This window comes from Sceloporus occidentalis, unplaced genomic scaffold (assembly GCF_023333645.1).
Source record: "Sceloporus occidentalis isolate IW3139 unplaced genomic scaffold, rSceOcc1.0.p SCAF_67, whole genome shotgun sequence".
Taxonomy (NCBI): Eukaryota; Metazoa; Chordata; class Lepidosauria; order Squamata; family Phrynosomatidae; genus Sceloporus; species Sceloporus occidentalis.
Genome location: NW_028317047.1, coordinates 5,509,512 through 5,533,334, shown reverse-complemented (window position 1 = coordinate 5,533,334; position 23,823 = coordinate 5,509,512). Strand labels below are relative to the sequence as shown.

At 37.0% G+C, this 23,823-nt stretch overlaps 11 non-coding genes across 11 annotated transcripts; 3 read left to right on the top strand and 8 right to left on the bottom strand.

Moving 5' to 3' along the window:
- TRNAR-UCG (transfer RNA arginine (anticodon UCG)) lies at nt 1–73 on the top strand. Its single transcript has one exon. It is a non-coding gene; the product is annotated as a tRNA-Arg (tRNA).
- Nucleotides 74–855: 782 nt separating this feature from the next.
- TRNAL-UAA (transfer RNA leucine (anticodon UAA)) lies at nt 856–966 on the bottom strand. The gene is made up of 2 exons: nt 929–966; nt 856–901 (listed from the first exon to the last, which is right to left on the bottom strand). It is a non-coding gene; the product is annotated as a tRNA-Leu (tRNA).
- A 1,237-nt stretch (nt 967–2,203) lies between these two features.
- On the top strand, nt 2,204–2,276 carry TRNAR-UCG (transfer RNA arginine (anticodon UCG)). The gene has a single exon. It is a non-coding gene; the product is annotated as a tRNA-Arg (tRNA).
- Nucleotides 2,277–11,003: 8,727 nt separating this feature from the next.
- Nucleotides 11,004–11,091, bottom strand: TRNAR-UCU (transfer RNA arginine (anticodon UCU)). The gene is given in 2 exon segments: nt 11,004–11,039; nt 11,055–11,091. It is a non-coding gene; the product is annotated as a tRNA-Arg (tRNA).
- A 3,916-nt stretch (nt 11,092–15,007) lies between these two features.
- On the bottom strand, nt 15,008–15,095 carry TRNAR-UCU (transfer RNA arginine (anticodon UCU)). Its single transcript is given in 2 exon segments — nt 15,008–15,043; nt 15,059–15,095. It is a non-coding gene; the product is annotated as a tRNA-Arg (tRNA).
- A 1,103-nt stretch (nt 15,096–16,198) lies between these two features.
- Nucleotides 16,199–16,308, bottom strand: TRNAL-CAA (transfer RNA leucine (anticodon CAA)). The gene is made up of 2 exons: nt 16,271–16,308; nt 16,199–16,244 (listed from the first exon to the last, which is right to left on the bottom strand). It is a non-coding gene; the product is annotated as a tRNA-Leu (tRNA).
- A 903-nt stretch (nt 16,309–17,211) lies between these two features.
- Nucleotides 17,212–17,299, bottom strand: TRNAR-UCU (transfer RNA arginine (anticodon UCU)). Its single transcript is given in 2 exon segments — nt 17,212–17,247; nt 17,263–17,299. It is a non-coding gene; the product is annotated as a tRNA-Arg (tRNA).
- A 2,901-nt stretch (nt 17,300–20,200) lies between these two features.
- On the bottom strand, nt 20,201–20,310 carry TRNAL-CAA (transfer RNA leucine (anticodon CAA)). The gene is made up of 2 exons: nt 20,273–20,310; nt 20,201–20,246 (listed from the first exon to the last, which is right to left on the bottom strand). It is a non-coding gene; the product is annotated as a tRNA-Leu (tRNA).
- Nucleotides 20,311–21,213: 903 nt separating this feature from the next.
- TRNAR-UCU (transfer RNA arginine (anticodon UCU)) lies at nt 21,214–21,301 on the bottom strand. Its single transcript is given in 2 exon segments — nt 21,214–21,249; nt 21,265–21,301. It is a non-coding gene; the product is annotated as a tRNA-Arg (tRNA).
- A 1,101-nt stretch (nt 21,302–22,402) lies between these two features.
- TRNAL-CAA (transfer RNA leucine (anticodon CAA)) lies at nt 22,403–22,513 on the bottom strand. The gene is made up of 2 exons: nt 22,476–22,513; nt 22,403–22,437 (listed from the first exon to the last, which is right to left on the bottom strand). It is a non-coding gene; the product is annotated as a tRNA-Leu (tRNA).
- Nucleotides 22,514–23,750: 1,237 nt separating this feature from the next.
- TRNAR-UCG (transfer RNA arginine (anticodon UCG)) lies at nt 23,751–23,823 on the top strand. Its single transcript has one exon. It is a non-coding gene; the product is annotated as a tRNA-Arg (tRNA).

Genomic DNA, 23,823 nt, shown 5'->3' with positions numbered 1-23,823 from the left:
GACTGCGTGGCCTAATGGATAAGGCGTCTGACTTCGGATCAGAAGATTGAGGGTTTGAGTCCCTTCGTGGTCGGAGTTGCTGGAGCTTTGGTTCTGTTGTTCTTTAAAGTTCTTCCATATCAATGGAGGTCAGGCAAGTGGAAACCAAGATTTCAATAGTTTCTTTCCATGTTACATGTCACCCAAGATCTTTAGTCCCTCTTGGTATGAAAGGCAGACATGTCAAAACTAAGATTTCAAATGTTTTTTTTCAATGTGCCATATGATCACCGAATGTAACCCCATCTTGGCCTACACGGTACCTCTACGGATAGTGCGTTGTTGCGAGATTTGATTCAATCAAAGTTGTCTGCAATTTACTCTTTCAAAAACTTTCAGCAAACATGAATTCTTTTTCCAACTATTGTTATGAAGACTTTGGCTCAAAGCGGCTCCATAAGAGTCACAGGCACCCTTGATTTTCTGTTGTACACTTCCTAATCTCTTTCCCCCAAGAAATCTATGTGACAGCTATTGGAAAGTATCTACACCTGGTTCGTTATTTTCACCTCTTTCGGTATGTCTTGTCTCCAAAGTGCGGAATAAGACTCTCGCGTTCCGTCCAGACCTCGTTGCTTAATGGGTAAGGTGTCTGACTTTGGATTGGAAGATTGCGGATTTGAGTTGTCTTGAGGTTGCTGGTGATTTAGATCCCCAGGTTACTGTTCTTTTGAGTCTAGAGATTGTACATTGCTGTCTTATGTTATGAAATCAATGTCTTCTGCAATGTACTCTTTAAACGCTTAAATTCAATCTTGGATTCTTTCTCAAAAAATTGTTGAATTAAACGAAGCTCAAAGCACAAAAAGAGATGACTGTCAGAAGTGGGATTTGAACCCACGCCTCCACATGGAGACCAGAAGACCCTCACAGAGAGAAGATAGCATTACTTAAGTCTGGCGCCTTAGACCACTCAGCCATCCTGACAAGCTCCAGCTGCTACGAAAGAAGATATTTTTTTTACATAGTTTCAAGGCAAGGGACTAGCTCTTAGGGGACCTTTTGCCACTGCATTGGTTTAAAGTGGCTTCATTAGAGTCACAGGGTAAGCAGACTTGAGATCCTGCATGTGAAGGCTAAGATTTCACATGTGTTTTTTGATGTGCCATATGTCCACCAAACTTATCGCCCCCTGGGCATGCAGGGTTCTTCTACGTATTGTGCGTTGCCACCACCTTTAATGAAATCAAAGTTGATTGCGATGTACTGTTTCAAACACTTAAAAGCAAACTTTAATTCTTTCTCCAACTATTGTTATGAAGACTTTGGCTCCAAGTGGCTCCATAAGAGTCACAGGGCACCCTTGATTTTCTGTTGTACATTTCCTAATCTTTTTGCCCAAAGAAATCTATGTGATCATCCTTTGTATAATGTGCCACAGGGCCCACTACTGAAACACATTTCACACTAGAGTAAAATCTGTCAATTGTATTACAGACATTTTTCAGAGACAATTTGTGGATATTGCAACCTAAAACTAAACAAGCACATCAAATGCAGTCAACCACTGGGAAAAAAACACCACTCTAGTGGGACTCGAACACACAACCTTTGAATATTGGCATTATTTTCGCATCAAAACTTTAATCTTACAAACGGAGCGCTAAACTGCTTTCCACACTTGTGTTAGATAGTTCTATTGTTTCAGATTACCATAATTTCTCACAGACAAATTGTGGATATTTGGAAATACAATTTAATGCTTCAATTAAAATCTGTCAGATTAAGATCTGTCAATAGTATTACAGAAATTTTTCAGAGACAATTTGTGGATATTGCAACTTACAACTAAACAAGAACATCAAATGCAGTCAACCACTGGAAAAATAACAACACTGGTGGGACTCGAACCCACAACCTTTAAATGCCTTGTCAAGTGCTAGAAGTCCAATACGCTATCCACTGCGCCAAAGAGCCTCGATACGTAGACAGAAAACGTCATGAAGCCACCTATCTGACTCACGCATAATCCTTCGTACATAGATGTTTCAAATGCATTAGTCGTTTCTGTGTCCTATGTTTGTCTGCGTGTTCTTAATTAACATCAGTCAGAGGAAGGACAGTGGTCATAAAAAGCATATTGTGGCATGTGAAGTAAAGGAAATATAGTTATGTTTCTCTATGAGAAACGTATCCACACATTTTTTCGCAAACTTTACATGCAGACCGCGTGGCCTAATGGATAAGGCATCTGACTTCGGATCAGAAGATTGAGGGTTCGAGTCCCTTTGTGGTCGGAGTTGATGGAGGTTTGGTTTTGTTGTTCTTTAGAGTTCTTCCATATCAATGAATGTCAGGCAAGTGGAAACTAAGATTTCAACAGTTTCTTTCCATGTTACGTGTCACCCAAAATTTTTAGTCCCTCTTGGTATGAAAGGCAGACATGTCAAAACTAAGATTTCAAGTGTTTTTTTTCAATGTGCCATATGATCACCGAATGTAACCCCATCTTGGCCTACACGGTACCTCTACGGATAGTGCGTTGTTGCGAGATTTGATTCAATCAAAGTTGTCTGCAATTTACTCTTTCAAAAACTTTTTTTTTTTTTTTTTTTATTAGACCACATCACATACAATATAAAGAAAAACATATATATAAGCAGAAAGTGCCGATAATAAATATAGCAGCATATGTATACATATATTCATCATTCCACTTATAAATATAGCAGCATATATGTGCAGATATTCATCATTCCACTTACAGAGAATGGAACAAGTTTTTCTACTTTGTATATATAAGTTATTGATGCGTCTAAAATTGCAATATAAAACATATACAACACAATTAGACCGGGATTACAGCAAAACTTCCCAGTCTATACCCCACAACGAGAAAAAGAAGAAAAACAAAAAAAAACCCAAAAAAACCCAAAAAAAACCACAAGAAAAAAAGAATCACCAACAAACCATCCATACAATACATTCAAACTGTCAAGCCAAGTTGATATAATCAGTATGTTTATATATGTTATAAATTTGGGAGAATGTCAGGGTGCCGAGTCAGCCACGGTCTCCAGATGTTATGGAATTTCTGTAAACACTGGTGAGATAGAAAAAAGCCACGTTCCATCAAACATTGATGGCTGATTTGATTCACCACATGATCCAAAGAAATAGATAATGATTGTAGCCATTGTCTAGCTAAAATTATCTTCATGGTTAGCAAGCATTGTACTATAAAAGCCCTTTGGTTAAATCGAAATCCGTTTAAATCAAAATGTAGTAGGGCTCTTCGCATAGTAGGTGCTATGTTTTGATTTAAAGTATCAGAAATGAGCTTAAATATATCTTGCCAAATACTTTGGATCTGTGGGCATTCCCACCAGATATGGGAGAATGATCCTAAAGAAGAACGGCATCTCCAACAGAGAGGGGACGCATTATAATTAAATTTACACTGTTTCACCGGGGTTATATACCATCTCCACATTATCTTGTAATGCAGTTCAATCATGTTGAGGCAATGCGAAATTTTATTAATTTCAAATAAACTACCAATCCATATATTTAAATCTATCAGACACTTTAAGTCTGATTGCCATGATTTTAATGCAATATGAACAAGGGGAGTTTCTATTTCTTCAAGCAGTATATACCACTTTTTTAGGCTTTTTAGAATAATTTCTGTAGAAAACATATCGCAGATCTTTTGACTCAAAATAGATGAGGACTGCACATACAAATGAGATCTAACATAGAAAGTTATCCTAAAGACATTGAAGGACTCCAGATTGCCGAATTCAAATTCCTCTGAGAGCTGAGAGAACGTTTTTGTTTTATCCTGTATCAAAATATCTATAATCCTTTTATTCCTATAGTTGGTCCAGTTTCTCAAATTTAATTGGGAGATATTATACTGGAGAGTTTCAAGCGGAGCTGTTGAAACTATTTTATTACGGAGGCCTAATCAAGGCTTAATATACTCCCAAAACTCCATAGAACTATGGAGAGTAATTGGTAGGTTATTTCTAATTGATTTAAGCTTAAAATGATGTAGCCAAAGTATGCATTCCAGATTTGAGAAGCCTGTCAACTCTTGCTCAATCACAAACCAATCTAACAACGGGAGCCTGACCGGAATCATTTGAAGAAGATATAACCATTTGGGGACTATATAGGATCTAATGACATTCATTCTACCAAGCCAAGAAATAAAAAGGCCTTTCCACTCTTTAATTTGCTTAATCAATTCATCTCGTAATTTACTAAAGTTAACTTCTATAATTTCCGAAATCTTGATTGGGATTACAACCCCCAGGTAGTCGATTTTATCGGTCGCCCAAGAGAATTCGAAGGATTCCTCAATGCTAGTTTTTGATGAAGCCGAGATATTCATCATTACAGCTTGTGTTTTTGTGATATTCAATTTATAATTCGAGAAGCTGCTAAATAAATTAATTTCGGCCATCAAATGATCAACTGAATTTAACGGATCATACAGAGATAGTAATATGTCATCCGCGTATAGACAAAGTTTATTTTCCAAATCACCAATTCTTATTCCTTTAATGCTTTTATTGAGTCTAATTCTCGAAGCTAATGGTTCTAATGTGAGAATATATAGCAAAGGTGCCAATGGGCAACCTTGTCGAGTCCCGTTATTTAATCTAAAACGTTCCGATTTAAAGCCTTGACCAACTACCATTGCGGTTGGTGTTGTATACAATGCCATAACAGCTCGAATAAAGCCTTCACCAAAGCCATAAGACCTCAATGTCTGTTCTAAGAAGGTCCAGTTAACCCGGTCAAAGGCCTTTTCCGCGTCCAAAGCCAAGAGGATTGATGGAATTTCATGAGTGGTTACATATTCTACTATGTCAATAATCTTACGGACATTATCACTAGATTGTCTTCCTTTTATAAAGCCAGACTGATCTCTACAAATTAACTGTGGGCACAATGGTTTTAAACGGGCAGCTAGTATTGAAGAGTATATTTTAGTATCCAAATTAATCAAAGAGATTGGCCTATAATCGGCACTCTTTCCCAGCTTTAGGTATAGGAAGAATAATAGCCTCCAACATGCCATTAGGAAAGGACTTATTTGCGCTGATTTCGTTGAACATACTTGTTAGGTGCGGAACTATCAATTTGGACAGTTTTTTATAAAACAGTGCTGTATATCCGTCGGGACCAGGAGCTTTACGTACTTTTAGTTTTTTTATCGCTACATTTACTTCACTCTCCAAAAAGGGAGCGTCCAATTGTTCTATCAATGTATCAGTCAACTTCGGCAATCTGGAGTCCTGCAGATATTGTCTCATCTGTACATCATCTTGGGATTGACCTACAATATTATACAGGGATGTATAAAACTTACCAAAAGATGTCCCAATATTATCAGGACTAGAAATATATTTATCCCCATCTATAAGTTTAAGAATTCGATTTTTTAAATTTCTATTTTTTAATTGGTTGGTAAGCTGTTTCTCTGCCCGGTTCCCAGCGTAGTAGAATTTTTGCTTTAACTTAATCAAATTATAATTTGCTTTACTTATTAAACGGTCCTCAATTTCTTTTTTGATTTTAATCATATTCATAATGTCTTGTTCTCCATGAGATTGACCGCACTTCCTTTTTAAATTACTCAATGAAATATATAGATCAGACAATTTTTCTTTTCCTTTTTTCCTATTATATGCATCTTTTTTAATTAAATATCCTCTCAAGACACATTTATAAGCGCACCAGATATTACCCAGACTCATATTATGCGTCAAATTCTCAAGAAAAAACTGAGTGGTCGTCTGGGAAATGTAATCTAGAGAATCCTTACAGCCTAATGATGATTCATTTATCCAAGGGCGTAAAGTCAAATGAAATTTCTTTTCTATTTCCAGACAAACTGGATCATGATCTGTCCAGGCTGCATTTCCTATACTAATGCGCTTACAATCTGAAATCACGTTCGCTGTAGTTAATATAAGATCTATACGTGAAAAAGTCTTATGTCGACCCGAAAAAAAGGTATAATCTTTGTCTGCCGGTCTCAACGTCCTCCAAATGTCATAGAGTTTATATTTACCAAGAGTAATACTGAAAGCATTAGATAAATTAACTTGATTTCTGTTAGGAGTTCTACCTCGGGGACTGGGAGTGTCCAATACTGCATCAGGAGCACAATTAAAGTCCCCCATACACAAAAAGGTTCCCTGGGTATATTTCTGAATTTTTTGTAGTGTGCCATTTAAGAAATGGTTCTGTTTATAATTAGGTGCATATATATTCAAAATAGAAAATAATCTCTCGTCTAATTTACACACTATGAAAACATATCTAGCGTGAGAATCCTTCTGCTTATAGATCAACTCAACTTTAATTTTATTTGAGATTAGGATAGCTACACCTCGCTTTTTCCTGCTAGGTAACGATGAATGTTCAAGCACCATATATCTTTTATTGTTCAGTCTGTAGATATCTGCATTTTTCAAATGTGTTTCTTGGACGCAACATATGTCTATATGATGATTATTTATATAATTGAATAGCGAATATCTGTTATGAGGCAGATTTAAACCTTGAACATTCAACAAAATAATCTTAAATAGATCTTCCATGTTTCAGATGGTTATTATAACTAACATAAACCTGATAAGGCTTGACACCCTCACAATCCATACATCCTACATCCACACACAAATAACACAATTTACAAAAATTAATGGAAGCCCAAATACTATCCAAACATCGGAGAAAAAACCCAACATTCTCCCAGGATATAGTAACTCCACCTTGTTGAGGAGCTATACGGGAACTAATCTATATTGAGGAAAGAATAATAAATAGACCAAATGGGTGAGGGGGGAAAAAAAAAACAAAAAAAGACCGAAAAAAAAAAAATAAACAAAAAAAAAAAAACTAGTGTATTTGGCAGTTAATCATATTAATCTTGTCTATGCCAAAATTAATCCTAAGTGATCAATAAAGATATCTTAGGGAAATAAGATCCCGTAAAAATATAAAAGATTTAAGTTATAAGTATAATTATGTGTTTAGTGGCATATATCGTGAAATTAGAAACACCATACTCCAAATGGTAAAATGCTTTATATCTAATTACATTTTTTTTTAAAACTAAGTGTGGATTAAATTATATCATTATTGCATATGTACATACCCTTCAAATCCATTAATTCACCAATACCTGTAGTTTAATAATAGCACAAGTGAATATTCCTCCTACACTCCTTCAAAAACCATATAATATGAGATTACACCTATATAATTTTGTATAAATAACACACACTAAAAAAAAAAAAAAAAATCCCCCCCCAGAAGTCGCGCATCCGCGAGATTATTATTGCAAACCATGTACTACATTTCCTTTAAGCCAACTCCTAGCTTCATCAACCGTTGATAGCTTAACTGGTTGATGCTGAGCGGACATAATAAACAATTTTACTGGGAATCCCCACGAGTATCTAATATTTTGCTCTCTCAAAATCTTGGTCACTTCTTTAAATTCAAATCTCTTTTGTCTAGTAAATAGAGAGAGATCTTGAAAGAACATTAAGTTTTGAAATTTATCTACTTTCGGAACATATTTACTTGTTGCCAATAATATTTTGTATCGTATAAAGAAAGTTGAGAAGCGAATAATTATATCTCTGGGTTTTCCTTCAGCAAGATTCTTTGGTTTTAACGTTCTGTGTACATGTTCAATCATATCGTCTCTATCAACATCACGGATGCCCATATCTAAAAACAATTCTTTCAAATACGTTCTGATAGAGTCCTGCTTAATATCCTCCGAAATGCCATGTATCCTTAAGTTCTTCCTGCGTGTGCGATCCTCGGCGTCATTTAATTTTTGTTCCAGGTTTCTTATGATGTTCTCTTTATGGTTAAGGTCATCTTTAATTGATTTTAACTCTAATTCAAGAAACTCATTCTTTTGCATAATTAGATTGAAACATTCTTGCGTTTTTTTAAATTCACTTTTCCACTCCATGTTCACTTTCATGAGTTCATCTTTAAATGAGTTCAGCTGAGATTCCATACATAATTGCAAATATTCTTTGGTAATCATTTGAGTAGATTGTGCTGCAGGACTTAAAGAGTGTCTTCCAATTTCATCAATAGTGGAATCAGATAAGCACACAGATTCCTCCATTTTCCTATGAACCTGGGGTGAAAATAGCATAGAAATCTTTTTTTCTTTTTTTTGGTCTAGATCTCTTTTCTCTCTTTTTTTTGATTTTGGATCCTCTCTTTTTGACGCCATCGTGTCCTCTTTATTATTGTAAATATCGAAATAAACAAATAAAAAGATTATGACTATATTTTTTTTCTTTTTCTTTTTTACTTTTTTTTTCCTGTCCTTTTCCTTTTTTTTTTTTTTTTTCTTTCTTTTTTTTTCTTCTTATAACCACAGTTCAAGTATTGAGTGATAATCAAAATTTTATAAATTCATTAGTTAAGTATGTGTCAAAATTCATTAGTGAAGTATGTGTCAAAATATGAATCAAAATATATGATCCCAAAATCAATAATTTATATATAGACCATGATCCACTAGTTGATTAGAATCACAGAGACAAATCAAATTTCACCTCCTTCCAAGCTTGATTAGATTAAGGTGTCCTATTCCAGCATAATTATAATAATTAATAATTTAAATTAGATTTCAACATGATTAGAAGACGCAAGCCGTATCACGTAGTGGAGATAAACTGGATCAGTTAATTCCATCCAAATCTGAATTCATGTGTATAGATAATGGGTTGATAACATAATTGATAGCATGATTGATAGCATGATTGGTAAAGTTGAATTCATATAAAGGGATCAATTTTCTTACTCCTGTGTAGCTTGATTAAATTATAAAGTCTGTTTTCCAACATGATTAAGTCATAAAGTCTGTTTCCAACATGATTATAGTACTTTCAATATATTAGTATAATCATACATTTTTTCCCTTTTCCTTTTCTTTTTTCAATGGAAATATCCCTAGATCTGTTACCAAATTAGAATCTCCTCCACCATCATGATTGTAATATAGACAGGTTCCAAAAAATAATTCCAATCTTGATCCAAAAATAAATAAATAAATAAATAAATAAATAAATAAATAAATAGAAAGTACTTTTGACGATTTCCAGGAACTCTGAAGATCCCACTCGGACACCTGCCACAGCTCCTCAGGATCAAAAATCTGTAGCGCGTTTCCCCGCCAAATATTAGATTTCTCTCGGTCTCATTCCAGCTTCCAGCATAACGGCAACATAGCCGAGTCCTTCAATATGGAGCATCAATCGGTAGCTGCCACACCTCAGGATGTTCTCCCGGGGTTGCTGCAACTGAAGAACTTCCAAGGAAGCCGGGGGAAGAAACCGTACGCTAGCCACACGCTGAGAGTTCGCAGCAAGATCGTCAGGCATACCGGGGAGGCAGATCGCAGGACGCCATCACCTGAAGTTCATCCCGCACGCTCCAACGATCCACCCCGTGAGGGTCTCACGTCATCACACCACCGTCCAGTTTTTTTTTATCTTCTTTTTCCAACTATTGTTATGAAGACTTTGGCTCAAAGCGGCTCCATAAGAGTCACAGGCACCCTTGATTTTCTGTTGTACACTTCCTAATCTCTTTCCCCCAAGACAGCTATTGGAAAGTATCTACACCTGGGTCGTTATTTTCACCTCTTTCGGTATGTCTTGTCTCCAAAGTGCGGAATAAGACTCTCGCGTTCCGTCCAGACCTCGTGGCTTAATGGTTAAGGTGTCTGACTTTGGATTGGAAGATAGCAAATTTGAGTTGTCTTGAGGTTGCTGGTGGTTTAGATCCCCAGGTTACTGTTCTTTTGAGTCTAGAGATTGTACATTGCTGTCTTATGTTATGAAATCAATGTCTTCTGCAATGTACTCTTTCAACGCTTAAATTCAATCTTGGATTTTTTCTCAAAAAATTGTTGAATTAAACGAAGCTCAATGCACAAAAAAAGATGACTGTCAGAAGTGGGATTTGAACCCACACCTCCACATTGAGACCAGAAGACCCTCACAGAGAGAATATAGCATTCTTGTTTTTGGCACCTTTGACCACTCGGCCATCCTGACAAGCTACTGCTGCTACGAAAGAAGATATTTTTTTTACATGGTTTCAAGGCAAGGGACTAGCTCTTAGGGGACCTTTTGCCACTGCATTGGTTTAAAGTGGCTTCATTAGAGTCACAGGGTAAGCAGACTTGAGATCCTGGATGTGAAGGCTAAGATTTCACATGTGTTTTTTGATGTGCCATATGTCCACCAAACATATCGCCCCCTGGGCATGCAGGGTTCTTCTACGTATTGTGCGTTGCCAACACCTTTAATGAAATCAAAGTTGATTGCGATGTACTGTTTCAAACACTTAAAAGCAAACTTTAATTCTTTCTCCAACTATTGTTATGAAGACTTTGGCTCCAAGTGGCTCCATAAGAGTCACAGGGCACCTTTGATTTTCTGTTGTACATTTCCTTATCTTTTTGCCCAAAGAAATCTATGTGATCATCCTTTGTATAATGTGCCACAGGGCCCACTACTGAAACACATATCACACTAGAGTAAAATCTGTAAATTGTATTACAGACATTTTTCAGAGACAATTTGTGGATATTGCAACCTAAAACTAAACAAGCACATCAAATGCAGTCAAACACTGGAAAAAAAACACCACTCTAGTGGGACTCGAACCCACAACCTTTGAATATTGGCATTATTTTCGCATCAAAACTTTAATCTTACAAACGGAGCGCTAAACTGCTTTCCATACTTGTGTTAGATAGTTCTATTGTTTCAGATTACCATAATTTCTCACAGACAAATTGTGGATATTTGGAAATACAATTTAATGCTTCAATTAAAATCTGTCAGATTAAGATCTGTCAATAGTATTACAGAAATTTTTCAGAGACAATTTGTGGATATTGCAACTTACAACTAAACAAGAACATCAAATGCAGTCAACCACTGGAAAAACAACGACTCAGGTGGGACTCGAACCCACAACCTTTGAATGCCATGCTCAAGTGCTAGAAGTCCAATGCGCTATCCATTGCGCCACAGAGCCTAGATATGTAGTCAGAAAACGTCATGAATCCACCTATCTGACTCACGCATAATCCTTCGTACATAGATGTTTCAAATGCATTAGTCGTTTCTGTGTCCTATGTTTGTCTGCGTGTTCTTAATTAACATCAGTCAGAGGAAGGACAGTGGTCATAAAAAGCATATTGTGGCATGTGAAGTAAAGGAAATATAGTTATGTTTCTCTATGAGAAACGTATCCACACATTTTTTTCTCAAACTTTACATGCAGACTGCGTGGCCTAATGGATAAGGCATCTGACTTCAGATCAGAAGATTGAGGGTTCGAGTCCCTTCATGGTTGGAGTTTCTAGAGGTTTGGTTCTGAGCGGACATAATAAACAATTTTACTCCCCACGAGTATCTAATATTTTGCTCTCTCAAAATCTTGGTCACTTCTTTAAATTCAAATCTCTTTTGTCTAGTAAATAGAGAGAGATCTTGAAAGAACATTAAGTTTTGAAATTTATCTACTTTCGGAACATATTTACTTGTTGCCAATAATATTTTGTATCGTATAAAGAAAGTTGAGAAGCGAATAATTATATCTCTGGGTTTTCCTTCAGCAAGATTCTTTGGTTTTAACGTTCTGTGTACACGTTCAATCATATCGTCTCTATCAACATCACGGATGCCCATATCTAAAAACAATTCTTTCAAATACGTTCTGATAGAGTCCTGCTTAATATCCTCCGAAATGCCATGTATCCTTAAGTTCTTCCTGCGTGTGCGATCCTCGGCGTCATTTAATTTTTGTTCCAGGTTTCTTATGATGTTCTCTTTATGGTTAAGGTCATCTTTAATTGATTTTAACTCTAATTCAAGAAACTCATTCTTTTGCATAATTAGATTGAAACATTCTTGCGTTTTTTTAAATTCACTTTTCCACTCCATGTTCACTTTCATGAGTTCATCTTTAAATGAGTTCAGCTGAGATTCCATACATAATTGCAAATATTCTTTGGTAATCATTTGAGTAGATTGTGCTGCAGGACTTAAAGAGTGTCTTCCAATTTCATCAATAGTGGAATCAGATAAGCACACAGATTCCTCCATTTTCCTATGAACCTGGGGTGAAAATAGCATAGAAATCTTTTTTTCTTTTTTTTGGTCTAGATCTCTTTTCTCTCTTTTTTTTGATTTTGGATCCTCTCTTTTTGACGCCATCGTGTCCTCTTTATTATTGTAAATATCGAAATAAACAAATAAAAAGATTATGACTATATTTTTTTTCTTTTTCTTTTTTACTTTTTTTTCCTGTCCTTTTCCTTTTTTTTTTTTTTTTTCTTTCTTTTTTTTTCTTCTTATAACCACAGTTCAAGTATTGAGTGATAATCAAAATTTTATAAATTCATTAGTGAAGTATGTGTCAAAATTCATTAGTGAAGTATGTGTCAAAATATGAATCAAAATATATGATCCCAAAATCAATAATTTATATATAGACCATGATCCACTAGTTGATTAGAATCACAGAGACAAATCAAATTTCACCTCCTTCCAAGCTTGATTAGATTAAGGTGTCCTATTCCAGCATAATTATAATAATTAATAATTTAAATTAGATTTCAACATGATTAGAAGACGCAAGCCGTATCACGTAGTGGAGATAAACTGGATCAGTTAATTCCATCCAAATCTGAATTCATGTGTATAGATAATGGGTTGATAACATAATTGATAGCATGATTGATAGGATGATTGGTAAAGTTGAATTCATATAAAGGGATCAATTTTCTTACTCCTGTGTAGCTTGATTAAATTATAAAGTCTGTTTTCCAACATGATTAAGTTATAAAGTCTGTTTCCAACATGATTATAGTACTTTCAATATATTAGTATAATCATACATTTTTTCCCTTTTCCTTTTCTTTTTTCAATGGAAATATCCCTAGATCTGTTACCAAATTAGAATCTCCTCCACCATCATGATTGTAATATAGACAGGTTCCAAAAAATAATTCCAATCTTGATCCAAAAATAAATAAATAAATAAATAAATAAATAAATAAATAGAAAGTACTTTTGACGATTTCCAGGAACTCTGAAGATCCCACTCGGACACCTGCCACAGCTCCTCAGGATCAAAAATCTGTAGCGCGTTTCCCCGCCAAATATTAGATTTCTCTCGGTCTCATTCCAGCTTCCAGCATAACGGCAACATAGCCGAGTCCTTCAATATGGAGCATCAATCGGTAGCTGCCACACCTCAGGATGTTCTCCCGGGGTTGCTGCAACTGAAGAACTTCCAAGGAAGCCGGGGGAAGAAACCGTACGCTAGCCACACGCTGAGAGTTCGCAGCAAGATCGTCAGGCATACCGGGGAGGCAGATCGCAGGACGCCATCACCTGAAGTTCATCCCGCACGCTCCAACGATCCACCCCGTGAGGGTCTCACGTCATCACACCACCGTCCAGTTTTTTTTTATCTTCTTTTTCCAACTATTGTTATGAAGACTTTGGCTCAAAGCGGCTCCATAAGAGTCACAGGCACCCTTGATTTTCTGTTGTACACTTCCTAATCTCTTTCCCCCAAGACAGCTATTGGAAAGTATCTACACCTGGGTCGTTATTTTCACCTCTTTCGGTATGTCTTGTCTCCAAAGTGCGGAATAAGACTCTCGCGTTCCGTCCAGACCTCGTGGCTTAATGGGTAAGGTGTCTGACTTCGGATTGGAAGATTGCAAATTTGAGTTGTCTTGAGGTTGCTGGTGGTTTAGATCCCCAGGTTACTGTTCTTTTGAGTCTAGAGATTGTACATTGCTGTCTTATGTTATGAAATCAATGTCTTCTGCAATGTACTCTTTCAACGCTTAAATTCAATCTTGGATTTTTTCTCAAAAAATTGTTGAATTAAACGAAGCTCAATGCACAAAAAAAGATGACTGTCAGAAGTGGGATTTGAACCCACACCTCCACATTGGGACCAGAAGACCCTCACAGAGAGAATATAGCATTCTTGTTTTTGGCACCTTTGACCACTCGGCCATCCTGACAAGCTACTGCTGCTACGAAAGAAGATATTTTTTTTGCATGGTTTCAAGGCAAGGGACTAGCTCTTAGGGGACCTTTTGCCACTGCATTGGTTTAAAGTGGCTTCATTAGAGTCACAGGGTAAGCAGACTTGAGATCCTGGATGTGAAGGCTAAGATTTCACATGTGTTTTTTGATGTGCCATATGTCCACCAAACATATCGCCCCCTGGGCATGCAGGGTTCTTCTACGTATTGTGCGTTGCCAACACCTTTAATGAAATCAAAGTTGATTGCGATGTACTGTTTCAAACACTTAAAAGCAAACTTTAATTCTTTCTCCAACTATTGTTATGAAGACTTTGGCTCCAAGTGGCTCCATAAGAGTCACAGGGCACCTTTGATTTTCTGTTGTACATTTCCTTATCTTTTTGCCCAAAGAAATCTATGTGATCATCCTTTGTATAATGTGCCACAGGGCCCACTACTGAAACACATATCACACTAGAGTAAAATCTGTAAATTGTATTACAGACATTTTTCAGAGACAATTTGTGGATATTGCAACCTAAAACTAAACAAGCACATCAAATGCAGTCAAACAATGGAAAAAAAACACCACTCTAGTGGGACTCGAACCCACAACTTTTGAATATTGGCATTATTTTCGCATCAAAACTTTAATCTTACAAACGGAGCGCTAAACTGCTTTCCATACTTGTGTTAGATAGTTCTATTGTTTCAGATTACCATAATTTCTCACAGACAAATTGTGGATATTTGGAAATACAATTTAATGCTTCAATTAAAATCTGTCAGATTAAGATCTGTCAATAGTATTACAGAAATTTTTCAGAGACAATTTGTGGATATTGCAACTTACAACTAAACAAGAACATCAAATGCAGTCAACCACTGGAAAAACAACGACTCAGGTGGGACTCGAACCCACAACCTTTGAATGCCATGCTCAAGTGCTAGAAGTCCAATGCGCTATCCATTGCGCCACAGAGCCTAGACATGTAGTCAGAAAACGTCATGAATCCAACTATCTGACTCACGCATAATCCTTCGTACATAGATGTTTCAAATGCATTAGTCGTTTCTGTGTCCTATGTTTGTCTGCGTGTTCTTAATTAACATCAGTCAGAGGAAGGACAGTGGTCATAAAAAGCATATTGTGGCATGTGAAGTAAAGGAAATATAGTTATGTTTCTCTATGAGAAACGTATCCACACATTTTTTTCTCAAACTTTACATGCAGACTGCGTGGCCTAATGGATAAGGCATCTGACTTCGGATCAGAAGATTGAGGGTTCGAGTCCCTTCATGGTTGGAGTTGCTGGAGGTTTGGTTCTGTTGTTCTTAAAAGTTCTTCGATATCAATGAATGTCAGGGAAGTGGAAACTAAGATTTCAATAGTTTCTTTCCATGTTACGTGTCACCCAAGATCTTTAGTCCCTCTTGGTATGAAAGGCAGACATGTCAAAACTAAGATTTCAAGTGTTTTTTTTCAATGTGCCATATGATCACCGAATGTAACCCCATCTTGGCCTACACGGTACCTCTACGGATAGTGCGTTGTTGCGAGATTTGATTCAATCAAAGTTGTCTGCAATTTACTCTTTCAAAAACTTTCAGCAAACATGAATTCTTTTTCCAACTATTGTTATGAAGACTTTGGCTCAAAGCGGCTCCATAAGAGTCACAGGCACCCTTGATTTTCTGTTGTACACTTCCTAATCTCTTTCCCCCAAGAAATCTATGTGACAGCTATTGGAAAGTATCTACACCTGGGTCGTTATTTTCAACTCTTTCGGTATGTCTTGTCTCCAAAGTGCGGAATAAGACTCTCGCGTTCCGTCCAGACCTCGTTGCTTAATTGGTAAGGTGTCTGACTTTGGATTGGAAGATTGCGGAGTTGAGTTGTCTTGAGGTTGCTGGTGGTTTAGATCCCCAGGTTACTGTTCTTTTGAGTCTAGAGATTGTACATTGCTGTCTTATGTCATGAAATCAATGTCTTCTGCAATGTACTCTTTCAACGCTTAAATTCAATCTTGGATTTTTTCTCAAAAAATTGTTGAATTAAACGAAGCTCAAAGCACAAAAAGAGATGACTGTCAGAAGTGGGATTTGAAGCCACACCTCCACATGGAGACCAGAAGACCCTCACAGAGAGAAGATAGCATTCTTGAGTCTGGCGCCTTAGACCACTCGGCCATCCTGACAAGCTACTGCTGCTACGAAAGAAGATATTTTTTTTACATGGTTTCAAGGCAAGGGACTAGCTCTTAGGGGACCTTTTGCCACTGCATTGGTTTAAAGTGGCTTCATTAGAGTCACAGGGTAAGCAGACTTGAGATCCTGCATGTGAAGGCTAAGATTTCACATGTGTTTTTTGATGTGCCATATGACCACCAAACTTATCGCCCTCTGGGCATGCAGGGTTCTTCTACGTATTGTGCGTTGCCAACACCTTTAATGAAATCAAAGTTGATTGCGATGTACTGTTTCAAACACTTAAAGGCAAACTTTAATTCTATCTCCAACTATTGTTATGAAGACTTTGGCTCCAAGTGGCTCCATAAGAGTCACAGGGCACCCTTGATTTTCTGTTGTACATTTCCTAATCTTTTTGCCCAAAGAAATCTATGTGATCATCCTTTGTATAATGTGCCACAGGGCCCACTACTGAAACACATTTCACACTAGAGTAAAATCTGTAAATTGTATTACAGACATTTTTCAGAGACAATTTGTGGATATTGCAACCTAAAACTAAACAAGCACATCAAATGCAGTCAACCACTGGAAAAAAAACACCACTCTAGTGGGACTCGAACCCACAACCTTTGAATATTGGCATTATTTTCGCATCAAAACTTTAATCTTACAAACGGAGCGCTAAACTGCTTTCCACACTTGTGTTAGATAGTTCTATTGTTTCAGATTACCATAATTTCTCACAAACAAATTGTGGATATTTGGAAATACAATTTAATGCTTCAATTAAAATCTGTCAGATTAAGATCTGTCAATAGTATTACAGAAATTTTTCAGAGACAATTTGTGGATATTGCAACTTACAACTAAACAAGAACATCAAATGCAGTCAACCACTGGAAAAACAATGACTCAGGTGGGACTCGAACCCACAACCTTTGAATGCCTTGCTCAAGTGCTAGAAGTCCAATGCGCTATCCATTGGGCCACAGAGCCTAGATATGTAGTCAGAAAACGTCATGAATCCACCTATCTGACTCACGCATAATCCTTCGTACATAGATGTTTCAAATGCATTAGTCGTTTCTGTGTCCTATGTTTGTCTGCGTGTTCTTAATTAACATCAGTCAGAGGAAGGACAGTGGTCATAAAAAGCATATTGTGGCATGTGAAGTAAAGGAAATATAGTTATGTTTCTCTATGAGAAACGTATCCACACATTTTTTTCTCAAACTTTACATGCAGACTGCGTGGCCTAATGGATAAGGCATCTGACTTCAGATCAGAAGATTGAGGGTTTGAGTCCCTTCATGGTTGGAGTTGCTAGAGGTTTGGTTCTGAGCGGACATAATAAACAATTTTACTGGGAATCCCCACGAGTATCTAATATTTTGCTCTCTCAAAATCTTGGTCACTTCTTTAAATTCAAATCTCTTTTGTCTAGTAAATAGAGAGAGATCTTGAAAGAACATTAAGTTTTGAAATTTATCTACTTTCGGAACATATTTACTTGTTGCCAATAATATTTTGTATCGTATAAAGAAAGTTGAGAAGCGAATAATTATATCTCTGGGTTTTCCTTCAGCAAGATTCTTTGGTTTTAACGTTCTGTGTACACGTTCAATCATATCGTCTCTATCAACATCACGGATGCCCATATCTAAAAACAATTCTTTCAAATACGTTCTGATAGAGTCCTGCTTAATATCCTCCGAAATGCCATGTATCCTTAAGTTCTTCCTGCGTGTGCGATCCTCGGCGTCATTTAATTTTTGTTCCAGGTTTCTTATGATGTTCTCTTTATGGTTAAGGTCATCTTTAATTGATTTTAACTCTAATTCAAGAAACTCATTCTTTTGCATAATTAGATTGAAACATTCTTGCGTTTTTTTAAATTCACTTTTCCACTCCATGTTCACTTTCATGAGTTCATCTTTAAATGAGTTCAGCTGAGATTCCATACATAATTGCAAATATTCTTTGGTAATCATTTGAGTAGATTGTGCTGCAGGACTTAAAGAGTGTCTTCCAATTTCATCAATAGTGGAATCAGATAAGCACACAGATTCCTCCATTTTCCTATGAACCTGGGGTGAAAATAGCATAGAAATCTTTTTTTCTTTTTTTTGGTCTAGATCTCTTTTCTCTCTTTTTTTTGATTTTGGATCCTCTCTTTTTGACGCCATCGTGTCCTCTTTATTATTGTAAATATCGAAATAAACAAATAAAAAGATTATGACTATATTTTTTTTCTTTTTCTTTTTTACTTTTTTTTCCTGTCCTTTTCCTTTTTTTTTTTTTTTTTCTTTCTTTTTTTTTCTTCTTATAACCACAGTTCAAGTATTGAGTGATAATCAAAATTTTATAAATTCATTAGTGAAGTATGTGTCAAAATTCATTAGTGAAGTATGTGTCAAAATATGAATCAAAATATATGATCCCAAAATCAATAATTTATATATAGACCATGATCCACTAGTTGATTAGAATCACAGAGACAAATCAAATTTCACCTCCTTCCAAGCTTGATTAGATTAAGGTGTCCTATTCCAGCATAATTATAATAATTAATAATTTAAATTAGATTTCAACATGATTAGAAGACGCAAGCCGTATCACGTAGTGGAGATAAACTGGATCAGTTAATTCCATCCAAATCTGAATTCATGTGTATAGATAATGGGTTGATAACATAATTGATAGCATGATTGATAGGATGATTGGTAAAGTTGAATTCATATAAAGGGATCAATTTTCTTACTCCTGTGTAGCTTGATTAAATTATAAAGTCTGTTTTCCAACATGATTAAGTTATAAAGTCTGTTTCCAACATGATTATAGTACTTTCAATATATTAGTATAATCATAAATTTTTTCCCTTTTCCTTTTCTTTTTTCAATGGAAATATCCCTAGATCTGTTACCAAATTAGAATCTCCTCCACCATCATGATTGTAATATAGACAGGTTCCAAAAAATAATTCCAATCTTGATCCAAAAATAAATAAATAAATAAATAAATAAATAGAAAGTACTTTTGACGATTTCCAGGAACTCTGAAGATCCCACTCGGACACCTGCCACAGCTCCTCAGGATCAAAAATCTGTAGCGCGTTTCCCCGCCAAATATTAGATTTCTCTCGGTCTCATTCCAGCTTCCAGCATAACGGCAACATAGCCGAGTCCTTCAATATGGAGCATCAATCGGTAGCTGCCACACCTCAGGATGTTCTCCCGGGGTTGCTGCAACTGAAGAACTTCCAAGGAAGCCGGGGGAAGAAACCGTACGCTAGCCACACGCTGAGAGTTCGCAGCAAGATCGTCAGGCATACCGGGGAGGCAGATCGCAGGACGCCATCACCTGAAGTTCATCCCGCACGCTCCAACGATCCACCCCGTGAGGGTCTCACGTCATCACACCACCGTCCAGTTTTTTTTTATCTTCTTTTTCCAACTATTGTTATGAAGACTTTGGCTCAAAGCGGCTCCATAAGAGTCACAGGCACCCTTGATTTTCTGTTGTACACTTCCTAATCTCTTTCCCCCAAGACAGCTATTGGAAAGTATCTACACCTGGGTCGTTATTTTCACCTCTTTCGGTATGTCTTGTCTCCAAAGTGCGGAATAAGACTCTCGCGTTCCGTCCAGACCTCGTTGCTTAATTGGTAAGGTGTCTGACTTTGGATTGGAAGATTGCGGAGTTGAGTTGTCTTGAGGTTGCTGGTGGTTTAGATCCCCAGGTTACTGTTCTTTTGAGTCTAGAGATTGTACATTGCTGTCTTATGTCATGAAATCAATGTCTTCTGCAATGTACTCTTTCAACGCTTAAATTCAATCTTGGATTTTTTCTCAAAAAATTGTTGAATTAAACGAAGCTCAAAGCACAAAAAGAGATGACTGTCAGAAGTGGGATTTGAAGCCACACCTCCACATGGAGACCAGAAGACCCTCACAGAGAGAAGATAGCATTCTTGAGTCTGGCGCCTTAGACCACTCGGCCATCCTGACAAGCTACTGCTGCTACGAAAGAAGATATTTTTTTTACATGGTTTCAAGGCAAGGGACTAGCTCTTAGGGGACCTTTTGCCACTGCATTGGTTTAAAGTGGCTTCATTAGAGTCACAGGGTAAGCAGACTTGAGATCCTGCATGTGAAGGCTAAGATTTCACATGTGTTTTTTGATGTGCCATATGACCACCAAACTTATCGCCCTCTGGGCATGCAGGGTTCTTCTACGTATTGTGCGTTGCCAACACCTTTAATGAAATCAAAGTTGATTGCGATGTACTGTTTCAAACACTTAAAGGCAAACTTTAATTCTATCTCCAACTATTGTTATGAAGACTTTGGCTCCAAGTGGCTCCATAAGAGTCACAGGGCACCCTTGATTTTCTGTTGTACATTTCCTAATCTTTTTGCCCAAAGAAATCTATGTGATCATCCTTTGTATAATGTGCCACAGGGCCCACTACTGAAACACATTTCACACTAGAGTAAAATCTGTAAATTGTATTACAGACATTTTTCAGAGACAATTTGTGGATATTGCAACCTAAAACTAAACAAGCACATCAAATGCAGTCAACCACTGGAAAAAAAACACCACTCTAGTGGGACTCGAACCCACAACCTTTGAATATTGGCATTATTTTCGCATCAAAACTTTAATCTTACAAACGGAGCGCTAAACTGCTTTCCACACTTGTGTTAGATAGTTCTATTGTTTCAGATTACCATAATTTCTCACAAACAAATTGTGGATATTTGGAAATACAATTTAATGCTTCAATTAAAATCTGTCAGATTAAGATCTGTCAATAGTATTACAGAAATTTTTCAGAGACAATTTGTGGATATTGCAACTTACAACTAAACAAGAACATCAAATGCAGTCAACCACTGGAAAAATAACGACTCAGGTGGGACTCGAGCCCACAACCTTTGAATGCCTTGCTCAAGTGCTAGAAGTCCAATGCGCTATCCATTGCGCCACAGAGCCTAGATATGTAGACAGAAAACGTCATGAATCCACCTATCTGACTCACGCATAATCCTTCGTACATAGATGTTTCAAATGCATTAGTCGTTTCTGTGTCCTATGTTTGTCTGCGTGTTCTTAATTAACATCAGTCAGAGGAAGGACAGTGGTCATAAAAAGCATATTGTGCCATGTGAAGTAAAGGAAATATAGTTATGTTTCTCTATGAGAAACGTATCCACACATTTTTTTCACAAACTTTACATGCAGACTGCGTGGCCTAATGGATAAGGCATCTGACTTCGGATCAGAAGATTGAGGGCTCGAGTCCCTTCATGGTTGGAGTTGCTGGAGGTTTGGTTCTGTTGTTCTTAAAAGTTCTTCGATATCAATGAATGTCAGGGAAGTGGAAACTAAGATTTCAATAGTTTCTTTCCATGTTATGTGTCACCCAAGATCTTTAGTCCCTCTTGGTATGAAAGGCAGACATGTCAAAACTAAGATTTCAAGTGTTTTTTTTCAATGTGCCATATGATCACCGAATGTAACCCCATCTTGGCCTACACGGTACCTCTACGGATAGTGCGTTGTTGCGAGATTTGATTCAATCAAAGTTGTCTGCAATTTACTCTTTCAAAAACTTTCAGCAAACATGAATTCTTTTTCCAACTATTGTTATGAAGACTTTGGCTCAAAGCGGCTCCATAAGAGTCACAGGCACCCTTGATTTTCTGTTGTACACTTCCTAATCTCTTTCCCCCAAGAAATCTATGTGACAGCTATTGGAAAGTATCCGACCTGGGTCGTTATTTTCAACTCTTTCGGTATGTCTTGTCTCCAAAGTGCGGAATAAGACTATCGCTTTCTGTCCAGACCTCGTGGCTTAATGGGTACGGTGTCTGACTTTGGATTGGAAGATTGCGGATTTGAGTTGTCTTGGGTTTGCTGATGGTTTAGATCCCCAGGTTACTGTGTTTTGAGTCTAGAGATTGTACATTGCTGTCTTATGTTATGAAATCAATGTCTTTTGCAATGTACTCTTTCAACGGATAAATTCAATCTTGGATTCTTTCTCAAAAAATTGTTGAATTAAACGAAGCTCAAAGCACAAAAAGAGATGACTGTCAGAAGTGGGATTTGAACCCACGCCTCCACATGGAGACGAGAAGACCCTCACAAAGAGAATATAGCATTACTTGAATCTGGCGCCTTAGACCACTCGGCCATCCCGACAAGCTACTGCTGCTACGAAAGAAGATATTTTTTTTACATGGTTTCAAGGCAAGGGACCAGCTCTTAGGGGACCTTTTGCCACTGCATTGGTTTAAAGTGGCTTCATTAGAGTCACAGGGTAAGCAGACTTGAGATCCTGCATGTGAAGGCTAAGATTTCACATGTGTTTTTTGATGTGCCATATGTCCACCAAACTTATCGCCCCCTGGGCATGCAGGGTTCTTCTACGTATTGTGCGTTGCCACCACCTTTAATGAAATCAAAGTTGATTGCGATGTACTGTTTCAAACACTTAAAAGCAAACTTTAATTCTTTCTCCAACTATTGTTATGAAGACTTTGGCTCCAAGTGGCTCCATAAGAGTCACAGGGCACCCTTGATTTTCTGTTGTACATTTCCTAATCTTTTTGCCCAAAGAAATCTATGTGATCATCCTTTGTATAATGTGCCACAGGGCCCACTACTGAAACACATTTCACACTAGAGTAAAATCTGTCAATTGTATTACAGACATTTTTCAGAGACAATTTGTGGATATTGCAACCTAAAACTAAACAAGCACATCAAATGCAGTCAACCACTGGAAAAAAAACACCACTCTAGTGGGACTCGAACACACAACCTTTGAATATTGGCATTATTTTCACATCAAAACTTTAATCTTACAAACGGAGCGCTAAACTGCTTTCCACACTTGTGTTAGATAGTTCTATTGTTTCAGATTACCATAATTTCTCACAGACAAATTGTGGATATTTGGAAATACAATTTAATGCTTCAATTAAAATCTGTCAGATTAAGATCTGTCAATAGTATTACAGAAATTTTTCAGAGACAATTTGTGGATATTGCAACTTACAACTAAACAAGAACATCAAATGCAGTCATCCACTGGAAAAATAACAACACTGGTGGGACTCGAACCCACAACCTTTGAATGCCTTGTCAAGTGCTAGAAGTACAATACGCTATCCACTGCGCCAAAGAGCCTCAATATGTAGACAGAAAACGTCATGAAACCACCTATCTGACTCACGCATAATCCTTCGTACATAGATGTTTCAAATGCATTAGTCGTTTCTGTGTCCTATGTTTGTCTGCGTGTTCTTAATTAACATCAGTCAGAGGAAGGACAGTGGTCATAAAAAGCATATTGTGGCATGTGAAGTAAAGGAAATATAGTTATGTTTCTCTATGAGAAACGTATCCACACATTTTTTCGCAAACTTTACATGCAGACCGCGTGGCCTAATGGATAAGGCATCTGACTTCGGATCAGAAGATTGAGGGTTCGAGTCCCTTCGTGGTCG